General features: G+C 24.8%; 1 protein-coding gene across 1 annotated transcript in view; it reads right to left on the reverse strand.

Moving 5' to 3' along the window:
* The window catches only part of LOC119687869, a 42500-nt gene extending 31568 nt beyond the window's left edge, over positions 1–10932 (reverse strand). The window contains exon 1 of the mRNA XM_038102395.1: positions 10440–10932. The gene's annotated coding sequence lies outside the window, so the exon portion shown is untranslated. The remainder of the gene's footprint in view (positions 1–10439) is intronic.
* Positions 10933–12270: the final 1338 nt, after the last annotated feature.

Genomic DNA, 12270 nt, shown 5'->3' on the forward strand with positions numbered 1-12270 from the left:
GCATTAAATCCAACCAGAATTAAATAAGAAGATAAAGTATACTTGAAGACATATAAATGCTCTCCAAAATAAAAACTTCTTATTATATCCAAGTAACCAAGTATGTATTACGAGAGTCACTATTTATATTTTGAGCCTAACAATGAAAAAATACTAACTTGTCGTTAAAGATTGCTTTATTGTTTCTCGAAGTATTCTCCATTTTTCAAAGCATTTTTAACAATCTTCTTCAGGTACCTCCAAAACATGGTTTTTAATTACAACAACGGCTTCGGCTTTTTCCACCGACAAAAATCGTTGTGCACGCAATTTATTCTTGTTCTTGACGTTCGGAGATAAGAAAAAGTCAAAGAAAAAGCCAAATCAATGCGATTTTTTGAATGTTCAAATAGTCGGTTGTTAGACGAGATATATAAGCACTCGCATTATCTTAATGAAGATCGAGAGTAATTTGACAGCACTTATTTGTTTTCCGTATTTCACTGAAGATTTTCAATAAATAAATAATTGTGTATCATTCTGAATTGACCATTTTACGTTTTTGTTATGGTACTCGTATAATTGCCACATGACCAGTTTTCCCGAAAAAAGCGAACATTTGTTTCAAAGTGCCTGAGCGCTAACAACTTTAGTGGACTGTATGGATTTGGTGTATCTTGAAACACCGAACACCCATACAGTCGACTACTGTTTACGTTTCGGCTCATACTTGTACGCATATATCCATGATTCGTCATCTGTTATAATCTAAGGAATATACACGCTTTTTGAAGCATCGCCATTGTACTTCTTGAGCATTTGTGCATTCGTAAGCACCAATCAATACGAGAGATAATCTTTTTGCGATTTTGTCAAATGATGGGGGATGAAGGGATCCAACGAGAACAAACCTTTTTCACGGTTAAATGATCGTGCAATATTTTATATTCGTATGTACTGGTGGAACTAATGTCTAGTGTTCTCTAATGCTCTCACTTTCACAGTACGGATATATCACACAATGATCTTTCGTTACATAAATAACGCTCTTTTGACAAAAAGTCTAAGGCAGGTTATATTTAATAATGTCAAACTTTCATATGGGAACGTCAGATGACACCTAATAACAATCAGTGTTGTCAAGGCTCAAAATATATGTATATAGTAACACTCGTAAATCTTGTCGCCTATATCCAAATCTGAACCACTCTTAATGACTTTTATCAGTGATTGAGTATTTAATGCATAATTATTTATATCATATCACATATAAAGCTGGGCAGGTTGATTTCGACCAATCCCATTTAAGGATAGTTACCGAATAAGACTATATGCTCTCATTGAAGTTTACAGTGTATCTTTAACTGAAATTAATTTGTATTGATAAAATTAATGTGATTTTATCAAATAATGCATGATACATGATAATAAAAAATCTATGATAATATGGATTATATATTAATAGATTCTTAAAATATCTGAAAAGTGGTAAGATATGATATGATTAATTTCAGTGTATGAAAATCTGTTTATTTAAAATACATATAGTTTTTCCAGCTTAATAAAGTAACCTGTTTCCTTATTATAATTAAGTTAAACCAGTAGAAGATAAACCAGTAGAAGATATAAGCCATATTAAGGTTAAAAATTTAGGTGAGCTAATGGTAATCGAATTGTCAAAGGTATTTTCTAACAAAATGCCACGAAGAAATGATTCCTTCTCACAAGATATATCCGTTTTCTTTTTTGACTCTGATACATGATTCTGAGAAAAAGTGTAATTGAAAAATTGCTTAGTCATAAAAAATCAAAAATCTAATATCTAGTCTAAATATTTATTATTTTATGACCAAATGGTTTGTGGAAAAAAAATCACAATTAATTTTATATATTGTTAAAGCGTTGATCAGTTTCCTGGTGATGATTTTAGACTAAAGTCAAAATAACATTAAAATAAAAATTATAGTAAAATAAATTAGAGTTTTTTTCTTAATTTTTATTTTTAACAACAATAAAAAATTTAACCAATTAACATGAAAAAACCCTTTTTTTTTCAATCTAATAAATATTCTTTAATTTGATATTTAGCATTGGCTATAGAAAACGCACTTCAGATGCCAATTACTGGGGAATAGTGCATGATAGATAGAAAACTTTATAATACAAAATGTTCACAATATAGTGAGATATTGATATATAAAAAAAATATTTAATGGACTAAACTGCTATTAAAATTTCATTGTTGCTTTGCTGGCAAACTTTTTTGCTGGACTGTTCTTTAATACCGTGCATACAGATTAATACCGCTAATGGACCTATCACACCTATACGATTTCTATCATTTCCAATAAATCATCAAATACCTGTATGTCATTTTATTAAGAAACATACTGTTTATCATTATCATTGCTGATTTTGCGATCTGAGCAAATCCTGAACTCTAACATAATTGTTCATAATTTATTTCCCTAAGTTATATTATAATTGGTACTAATACTAAAATTCCACCAATTAAAGAAATTCTAATAAATATATACAGTCAAAGTTCTATAACTCGAAGTGCGATTTTGCAAAGAAAAGGTTCGACTTATAAAGACTTCAAGTTAAAGAATCTTTTTGTAATTACTATATAGAATTTACTCCATAAACCCTGTAGCACTCTATTTTTTTACGCTCTATAGAAGTTCGAGTTATGGAAATTTGACTCTAAAGTTGTACATTTTAAACAGATTTTAACAAATTTTAAATTCTAAGCTCTACCATAATTGTGTACCATTTATATCCCTAAGCTACATTCTAATTATCAGTAATGTGGGTTTAATTTATTATATTATATATTATATTATATTATATAGTACAAGCCTTTAAAGCTATTTAAAACAAAAATTAATTTTGTTAAATATACTCGACTCAAAATTTAATATTCTTCTTAGATAATAAGTTTAGTTTATTAACTTAAACATCAGTTTTATGGCTCTCTGATGACTCGAGTCGTTGCAGTGATTGTGTTGCTATAAATGTCTAATCTTCATTGCAAATTCTTATATGCAAATTTATATAGTAAACTAGTGCTAAGATATGTGATTTATTGGCTGTCATTAAATCACACAACTTTGCCACTTGGCTGCGGTTTTCGTGTTTATTATTTTTCACAATAAAATTTAATTTATTAATATTGAACTCAAACTATTCATAATAAACAATAAAAGTTATTGTCGTTTGTAATGCATTTTTACAATTTAATATATGGTATTTATAGAGATTCACATCCAATTCTAGTTAAATTGAAACCCCAAAATTCTGCTGCTTAGAGAATTCCGTATATTGAAAATTTGAGTTTTAAAGTCAAGTCAAGAGTTTTAAAATAATTAATAAATTAGTTCTGAGAAATGGACACATAAACACAAACAAATTCATTTAACATCACATTGAGCAAAATTCGACATGACCATTTTTTTTTTTTCAAAAAGTAAACTAATGTTAACCACTCAACCATATCGAATGTTTATCCTTTGTGTATGCAAGTTGCCTAACGCAATAAAAACAAGATACAAGATACAAGATACAGGAAATTGAATTGACAGAAATTTTTATTTCTTAGTTATGGAAAGGTACTCAATCGAATTATTTTCGATAATCAACTGCGCACGTGAAAAAATCGTTATTAAAGACAGAAAATTCAAAATGATAAAAGAAAAAAATTCTATTTGCCGATGCGTGGCAGTAATTCTTATTAAATGGAACAAGTATAATCCTATGACTAAGAGAAACCAGCGAACACCTTAATGATATATGAGTTTGCCGTATGTCACAAGCCAGCAAAGTCCCCGGTGGCCAACAAACTCGTTCCCCAACAAAAAAATAATATTAAATAAAATTCAAAAGATTGAATAATAAAAATAAATTACTACAAAATAAGCAAATTGAATGACTTCTTAAGACAACTAGCTACCGATAGTACAATATATGATTCTTTATCGAGAGCGTCTAAGAATCTTAAAAACAACGGATAAAGTATATATTCCCAATGAAAACTATTAAGCAAGCATGAGCAAAATAAATTTATAAATGACTAGAACTTTGGTTCTTCACTGATTGTGAAGACAATGCCAATAGATTAAAAAAACAACCAGCATATGTTGAACAAGGACTTGTTACCTGCCCTATGCTTTCAGAAAGAGTTGTTAATATTTATATCCATAACTCTACGAAAAAAATTATAATAACACTCATGTAGAAGTTAAATTATAGCACAAGTTTCACGAAAATAACCGAAAATGTTTGTGAAAAACCCAAAAGTAATAATAAATAATTGTTCAAGTCTACGTTATGTGACATAATTGTACAAGAATCTTGTTCCTCATATTGTACTTCATATCATATTAATCGATATTTGAACTATAGGGTCTCATTAATTCGGGCTCCAATGCAAAATGAAGTCGTTTAGATAACAAATTAATTAAAAAAAACCTGGCACTTCTAGTCCAAACAAAGTACTTAACAATACTCGAAGCAGTGTTGTATGATCAGCCAAATTTTAATAAATTAACTAATATTTTTGTTGTTGTCTTTTCATTTCTATACGAACCCTTCTACTTGTAACTTTTAAATAGTTTCTTTTCGTTATAAGACTCGCCAATTTCGGCAAAATATAGTAACATTTAATAAAAAATAGAGAGGTTTTGAAAATTAGTGAATTGCAACAACAAAATTTTTTATTAATTTTTAATTAAATTAATTTTTTTGACCATACAACCGTTTCGAGTATTGCCAAATACCCATGATACCCAAATACCCAAGATTTAAATTCATGCTCTGCCAATATATGAAGCTCAGAGTCAGTGTTTATATGTCAACTGACCCAAAGCCATACTAGACTTGTATATTTGAACTTGGAGTTTTGTTAATTTACTGTGAAAGTTCATTAACAAATTTACTTGTTATGTTAAATTAGAACAAAATTTTTCTTTTATGGATTTGATAAAGTATTGCATCGAATTCTAACTATGGAGCTCAATATAATGGTATAAAAGCAAAAAGTTCGATGCTTACTAACTCTGTAACTCAATTAATTGTTTTTGTTTTTTTTTCGTTTTTGAAATAATATTCATCATATTATTAATATAAAAATATTATATTGTGATATAATTACATACCATTTTGAAAATATATTTCGTATTATCATATGCACAGGTACATATTTTAATCTTAATAAAATCAATGCTGAAGTATCTCAGGGAAATATATTGAATTTTTTTCTTTATATTAGAGATATGAATGTGATCTCTCTAACTCTCTCTAGGAAATATCCATACCACTCCAACTTCTACTCCATTATCTTTAAGTGAAACGAAAGATATTGTAATATGAAAGCACAATTAACTGGAAAAGGAAATCGTGTGAGTCAAATGTAATACTCTTACCTTGACCTAAATGAGGAACTCATCAAGCAAAGCTAAATATTTATTTATTTGTAAGTTAACATTAAAATTAATTTTAAAGCTAATTAAGAATAGCGAACTGGACTCTGTTTTTATATAATTATAACTAAATTTTATTTAATATATCTTTGGGTAAACACTGGTGTCGTTGGTTGGGTTGTTGTAGCAGTGTATGAGTTAGCTCGTGGTAAGAATATATCCACATTTTAGGCATCTTGGTTGTACATCCCTTTAAAGCGAAATATATAGGATTATTTCGAATACAAGACTCCGTTAAGATTATAACGAAATGAGAAAGTCTTAAAGTTTTTCAATTTAATTTTCTCGTGAATTATACTTCGTCAAAGTAAAGTAAAATTAAACTATAAAAGCATGCTTTGGTCCCGCTTTAAATTCATGATAAACGTTTGTGAAAAAAGTGCAATAGTGTGTAGTAAATGCATCATAATATATGAAAAGAGTGGACTTATATAGTTATCTAGGTTTGAATTCGCTTATAGGTTATAATATATGCGAGCGAGAAAGAAACTTAATTTAAAAAATTTGAAAAATCTTAAGTGGCATTAGTGAATATAGATGCAATTAATCAACATTTACACTAATTAATTAATTAATTAACTAACTAATTAAGTAATTAAATTTCAATTAGTTTGTGGAATATTGTTTATAATGAACTTTATACAAATCGTATTACGGGAGTTAAAAAAATGCATATAAAAAACTGAAGCACTTAAAGAAAAAATATTCACTTGTCATTACGTAGCAAATGACATTAAAAAAATAAATCGGCCAATATTCATATGATAATCATAAAAATTTTTCTATACAACAGATAGTTGCGTCCATAATGTCATTTTTATTTCTTTACTGAATTTTATTCAATTATTTCTAAATGAGTTTTGCCAAATGAGTTGATGTCCTGTCAGTAACACGACACCATCACATCGCATTCATTAAAGCATTCACACATTTTCATTCACTTTTAAAGATCACTCATACGCACTGTTCACTATTTTCATATATATGTTATCTAGGCGTGTATACATGTAGGGTGTGTGTATATATTAAAACACCAATAAGTGGAAAAAATATGAAAATAAGGACACTACGATGAATGTAGTGACATGTGCCAAGTTATGATATGAATGTTGAATTTGTTGAAATATCAGATGATTTAACCGACATCAATACGACGTAAAAAGCAATATATTTTATTTTTGTTGCTGTAATAAAATCTAATCTAACATTAAGAAAAGAAGAAAAAAAAACTTAAGTTTACTTAGTTTATAGCTCTATTATTTAATGCGTTTAATCACAATCACAATAAAATGACATTATAAATCATTTCTTTTCATAATTCATTTAAAAATTTTATTTAAATTTTATTTTTAATTTTATTTTGATTTTATTTTTAGTTTCATCTAATTTTAATTTTCTTAATATTATTACGATTTTACGTACGTTTATTATATTCATATATTAATAAAATTTTATTTATATTTTTTATTTTATTTAAATTTTACAGTTATATCATTTTTATTTAACTTTATTTTATTTTTATTTTATTTTATTTTATTTTTATTTTATTTTTATTTTTATTTATTTTTTTTTTATTTCAATTCAATTATATTTATGTATAATTCAAATATTTATTTTGTTTTTCTTTGATTTGAACTTTACTTTTATTGCTATTTGGTTTTAATTTTTATTTTATTTTTTTTGTTTGATTAATATATCATATTTATTTAATATTTATTATACATTATTTTTTATTTTATTTTATATCTATTGCATTTCTTTATTTTTACATAATTCTTATTTTTTTCAATTGATTTTTTATTATTTTTTATTTTTTTATATTACTGTTTTTTATTATTAGCATTTTTGTATTTTTATTATATTATTTTTTGCGTTATTTTATTTTATTTTTGTTTTATTCTTATTCTATTATTATCTTAATTTACTTTGGTTTATTATACTATATTCATAATTTCAAATATTATTTTCATTTTATTATATTTATTTTATTATTATTTTTATCATATTCGTAATTAGTTCAAACTTTATTGCTATGTATTTTTTAATTATGTTTTAGTCTTATTTTTTATTTTTAATATTTGTTTAATATATTTTTTTTTGATTCGTGCTTTATATTATTAAATGTTTATTATATTTCATTTCTTATTTTATTTTTATATTATTTCTATTGCATTAGTTTTTTATAATTTTTATTTTGTTCATTTAATTTTATATTAGTTTCATTTCAATAATTAATAATATCAATAACACCAATAATTTTGTTTTTAATTTATTTTATATATTTATTTTTTTTATCATGTTTTTAATAATTTTATTTTTATTTAATTTAATTTATATTGTTATTTGTTTTATTTTTATTAATTTGGTCGTCGTATATAATTTCATTTATGTTTTTACTTTTGATTCTCTCTTATTCTATTTTTATTAAATTTATGTTTCGTTCAAATTTTATTATTTTTTATTTTTAAATTATATTTGTTTAACTTTCAATTTATTTTTTAATCTATTTATTTTTATTTTGTTTGTTTTTATTTAAATTTTATTTTCATTTTATTTAGTGTTTATTTCATTTTTATTTTTCATTTTTACTTATTTCATTTTTATTTAATATTTATTCATTTTTATTAATATTTATTTATATTTTCAGATTTAATTTCCGTTTTATTTTATATTTAATTAATTCACTTTTAGTTCATATTTTTTTTTATATTTAATATATATTTATTTTACATTTATCTTATTGTTAATGTTTTTAATTCGTTTTTATTTCATTTGAATTTTATTTTTATTTGATTATTTTTTTTTAATTTTTGCTTTTTATTTATGTTTCATTTTTATTTATTATTTATTTAATTTTATTTTATTTCTACTGTAATTTTATTTTATTATATTTGTTTATTTCATATTTTATTATATTTTTTTAAATTTTTTTTTTTTATGTTATATTTTTTTTATATTATACTCTTTTATAGTGTTATTTCATATTTATTTTATTATTTTTATATTATTTTTATGGTATTCTATATTATTTTATTTATTTAATTTGTATTAGTTTATTTATATTTTCAGATTTTATTTCTCTTTTATTTTCTTCTTAATTAATTCCTTTTTAATTAAAATTTTGTTTTTTTATTTTTAAAATAAAATATTTGTTTATGTATATCATATTTTTTTATATTATATTTTTTTATACTATATTCTTTTTAATAGTGTAATTTTTTGTTCATTTTTTATTTTTATATTCTTTTTATGATATTTTTTGTTATTTAATTTTTGATTTCTATTCATTATTCATTATATTAAAAAATTGTGAACAAATTATAATAAAACAAAAAAATAAATATCCTCAAAAATAAAAATAAAATGGAAATAAAAAGAAAATAAATTATTAATTATAATTACAATTCCATATAATATAAATAACTTCAATTATAAATTATTATTATATATATAAAATGTTTGTATAAAATTTATTTTATTTTTATTTTTGATTGTATTTATTTTTGTTTTATTATAATTTAAACTTTTTTAATTTAATAAATAGTCCCATATATTGAAACTAAATTTATTTATAAATAAATCATATAAATAAATCAGAAGATTCCACGTTTTAATTGTTTTTGATTTTTTTTTTAGTTCTATCAGGATTCCAGTGGTCTGTCAGTTGCAGGATCGCCATGTAATGATGACAGGATCATCATCTAATAATGTAATTTATTATTACATCATCATCAAAAAGAAAGGTTTCGACATAACAAAGATTAAGTATTAATCTGAGCTCTTCAGCCGCCTTCAAGTATTTTTTAAGCTCTTCAGCCGCCTTTAAGTTATTTCCAGCAAATATGCCACATATAACTATCCTTTAGAAATCCTGCCAGTCGATACATTATTACATTATTAGATGATGATCCTGTCATCATTACAATATATATATAATTATAATTTATAATTGAAATTATTTTTGTTATATGTAATTGTAATTATAATTAATAATTTATTTTGTTTTTATTTCCATTTTATTTTTATTTCTGAGGCTATATATGTTTTTGTTTTATTATAATTTGTTCAAATTTTTTTAATGAATAGTCTCATATTTTGAGACTAAATTTATTTATAAATATATTTATATATATATATAATTATAATTTATAATTGAAATTATTTATGTTATATATAATTGTAATTATAATTTATAATTTATTTTGTTCTTATTTTTATTTTTGATTGTATTTATTTTTTGTTTTATTATAATTTGTTTAAATTTTTTTAATATAAGAATTATACTTGTGATGTAAGACCAAATTTATTTTTAAATAAATTTATATGTCTAATATATATGTATAATTATAATTTATAAATAAATTTTTAAAGTTTGAAGTTTGCTTAAGTATATATAAGGACCAAAATTGTTATAATATGATAAATGCCTCTAGTGAACGTCATAAGATTAATTAATAAAATCATTAAGATCTTGAAAATATTTTAGAGTTGAAAGATATTGTACCGTCATTAATCGGTTTAACAAAAGATACAATTATGAAATATCTTGTACAAAAGATAAATAATTTGGTTAAATAAATTTTGGAACTACGTAAACGAGTAAATAGAAAACGCTTACGTACTTTTTGTGCACATAATGGGAGGTTGCCAAAATATTTATATTTACTTTTTAATAAATTAAATATATCAACAATACAACATTTTTATTTCTGACATTTCTGATATTTGTTAAGCAGTTTCTTGAATTTTTTTTCGGCTTTTTGACCTCAGAGAAGTGTTATTTTCTTACAAATGTATTTCGGCAATACGGTATGGCAATAACGAAGAAAAGTGGTTTGTCTCGAAAGCATTAATGATTATCAATAATTCGTCTTTATCTTAATAATTCTAACGGTCTAATCAGGTATTAATTATTGATCGGCTTTTGTACTTAAATGGTGGGTTTATTATTGCATCGGATATTGAATTTCAAAAACTCACTTTGTGTCTTGACCAGGAATCCTTGGGTCCTTTATTTTTTATTTAGTTCAGTTTTGTATAGAAAGTTGCTGTGTACTTGCAACTGAGAACTTTTGCATTGACTTGTTAAGTGGCGCGGGAGGCGAAAAATTCTATCTGATTAGATTGAGATAATTTACTTAACAATCGCTTTTATCACTGCAATTACGATTAATGAAATAAACTTTTATCAAAAAAAAATTTATATTTTTTATTTGTCTGTTTTTATTTTTGCACGTGTATTTATTCTTTTCGGGTTACGAATTTTTGCCCGTCATTAAGAGGTTTCGTTTTCTAATCAGTTAAACATTTTTTCGCGTTTTCGAAAAACATGTTCATCTTCAGTTTTCAGTTTTCGAGTTACAGTTTTCGGTTTTCAGTTTTCGAGTTTCCGATTTTCAGTTTTCAGCGTCTTCAGTTCGACCCACACTTGCCGCTGGTTTATTTTGAACTGACTTTGTTTTTAAACAATTTAATCATTTTGAGTTTTATTTTGCTTAACTTTTTTCTTGTTCAGTTTGCTTTTGATTTTTTAGCATTGTTAAGAGCACAAAGGTGAAGATCTGTGAGTAGCGGAAAAAAACTGAATGAAAAACGTAAGCCAGAAACATGTCGGACTGCCTGAGTGTAATTAAGTCTGTTACCAGAAGAGAGAGACATTGATACAATAGCAGAGACGCCGGCGTTGGCCGCTAATCAAATTCCCAACGTTGCGAAACTCTAAACTGATCTAGTGGAGTGTGCGTCGAGTCAGTAATAGGTGAAGCACTTTCCTTGGGGGCTCCCACTGATGCATTGAAAGAAATGGTCCAAAAATCTCAAGGTTTTTCTGCTGTTTTGTTGTTGCTATAAACGTTCTAATCGTTTTGGGGGTTTCCTTAATGTGCTGTAGTGGATCATACGTCATCTCATTACACAGTGCGCAATCAAGAAACTTAATTTTGTTAAATTTAATTAATAAGTGTTACTAATGCTTGTTTATGTTTTTGTATAATATTTGCAAATTTGAATTTCAATCAATTTTCGTCGGATTTAGACTTTAATTAGCAACAAACAAAAAATGGCACGAACATTTAATTTATGCTAATTTAAGCATAAAATAAATACGAAAAATTATTAACACTATTTGAACGCTTAAGAATTCAAATTGATTTTGATCCATTTCTCCGTAAATAAGATAAAACAAGGCTACTCCAAAGATAATCTAAACACACATCACATACATGTATGTAAAATGCAGACAAGGCTAGTTAAAAGATAATCAAAACATACATTACATATATGTATGTAAAATGTTAACAAAATTAGTAATTTATTAATAAAAAATAAATTATAATTCCGCGTCATATAATTTCGCACTGCCCCTATACTGGGCATAGGTTATCTACAAGTAATTTTCAATGCAAAGCTGCTGTAGTTATTTCTCTTAGACCCATTTCTCTTTATGTTAATTTCGTTTAGTTTGGACCTTCATCAAGTTATTTTTAGACGGCCTATTCGTGGTTTGCGTAGTATGTGTCCTATACAGGCATATAAGTATTTAAATTCACCCACACTCGTCCTTGACTACATGTCCTCATTAAAAATGTAGATTGGTCAGAAAATTCTAAGAATTTTGTGAGGACAGCGGTTAATAAAGCTGCTTAACTTGTCCAGAGACGAACCGCGTTTCGTATACATAGAGAAGCACTCACAAAACGCAAGAATTCAATATCGTAACATTTTTTTTGATACTGTAAAAATTTGACAACCATGTCTTATTCAATTTAGTAAATACGCTAATTACTTTCTTTATTCTTTATTCTTATATATA

The sequence above is a fragment of the Teleopsis dalmanni genome, chromosome X (genome assembly GCF_002237135.1).
Source record: "Teleopsis dalmanni isolate 2A chromosome X, ASM223713v2, whole genome shotgun sequence".
In the NCBI taxonomy this organism is placed as follows: Eukaryota; Metazoa; Arthropoda; class Insecta; order Diptera; family Diopsidae; genus Teleopsis; species Teleopsis dalmanni.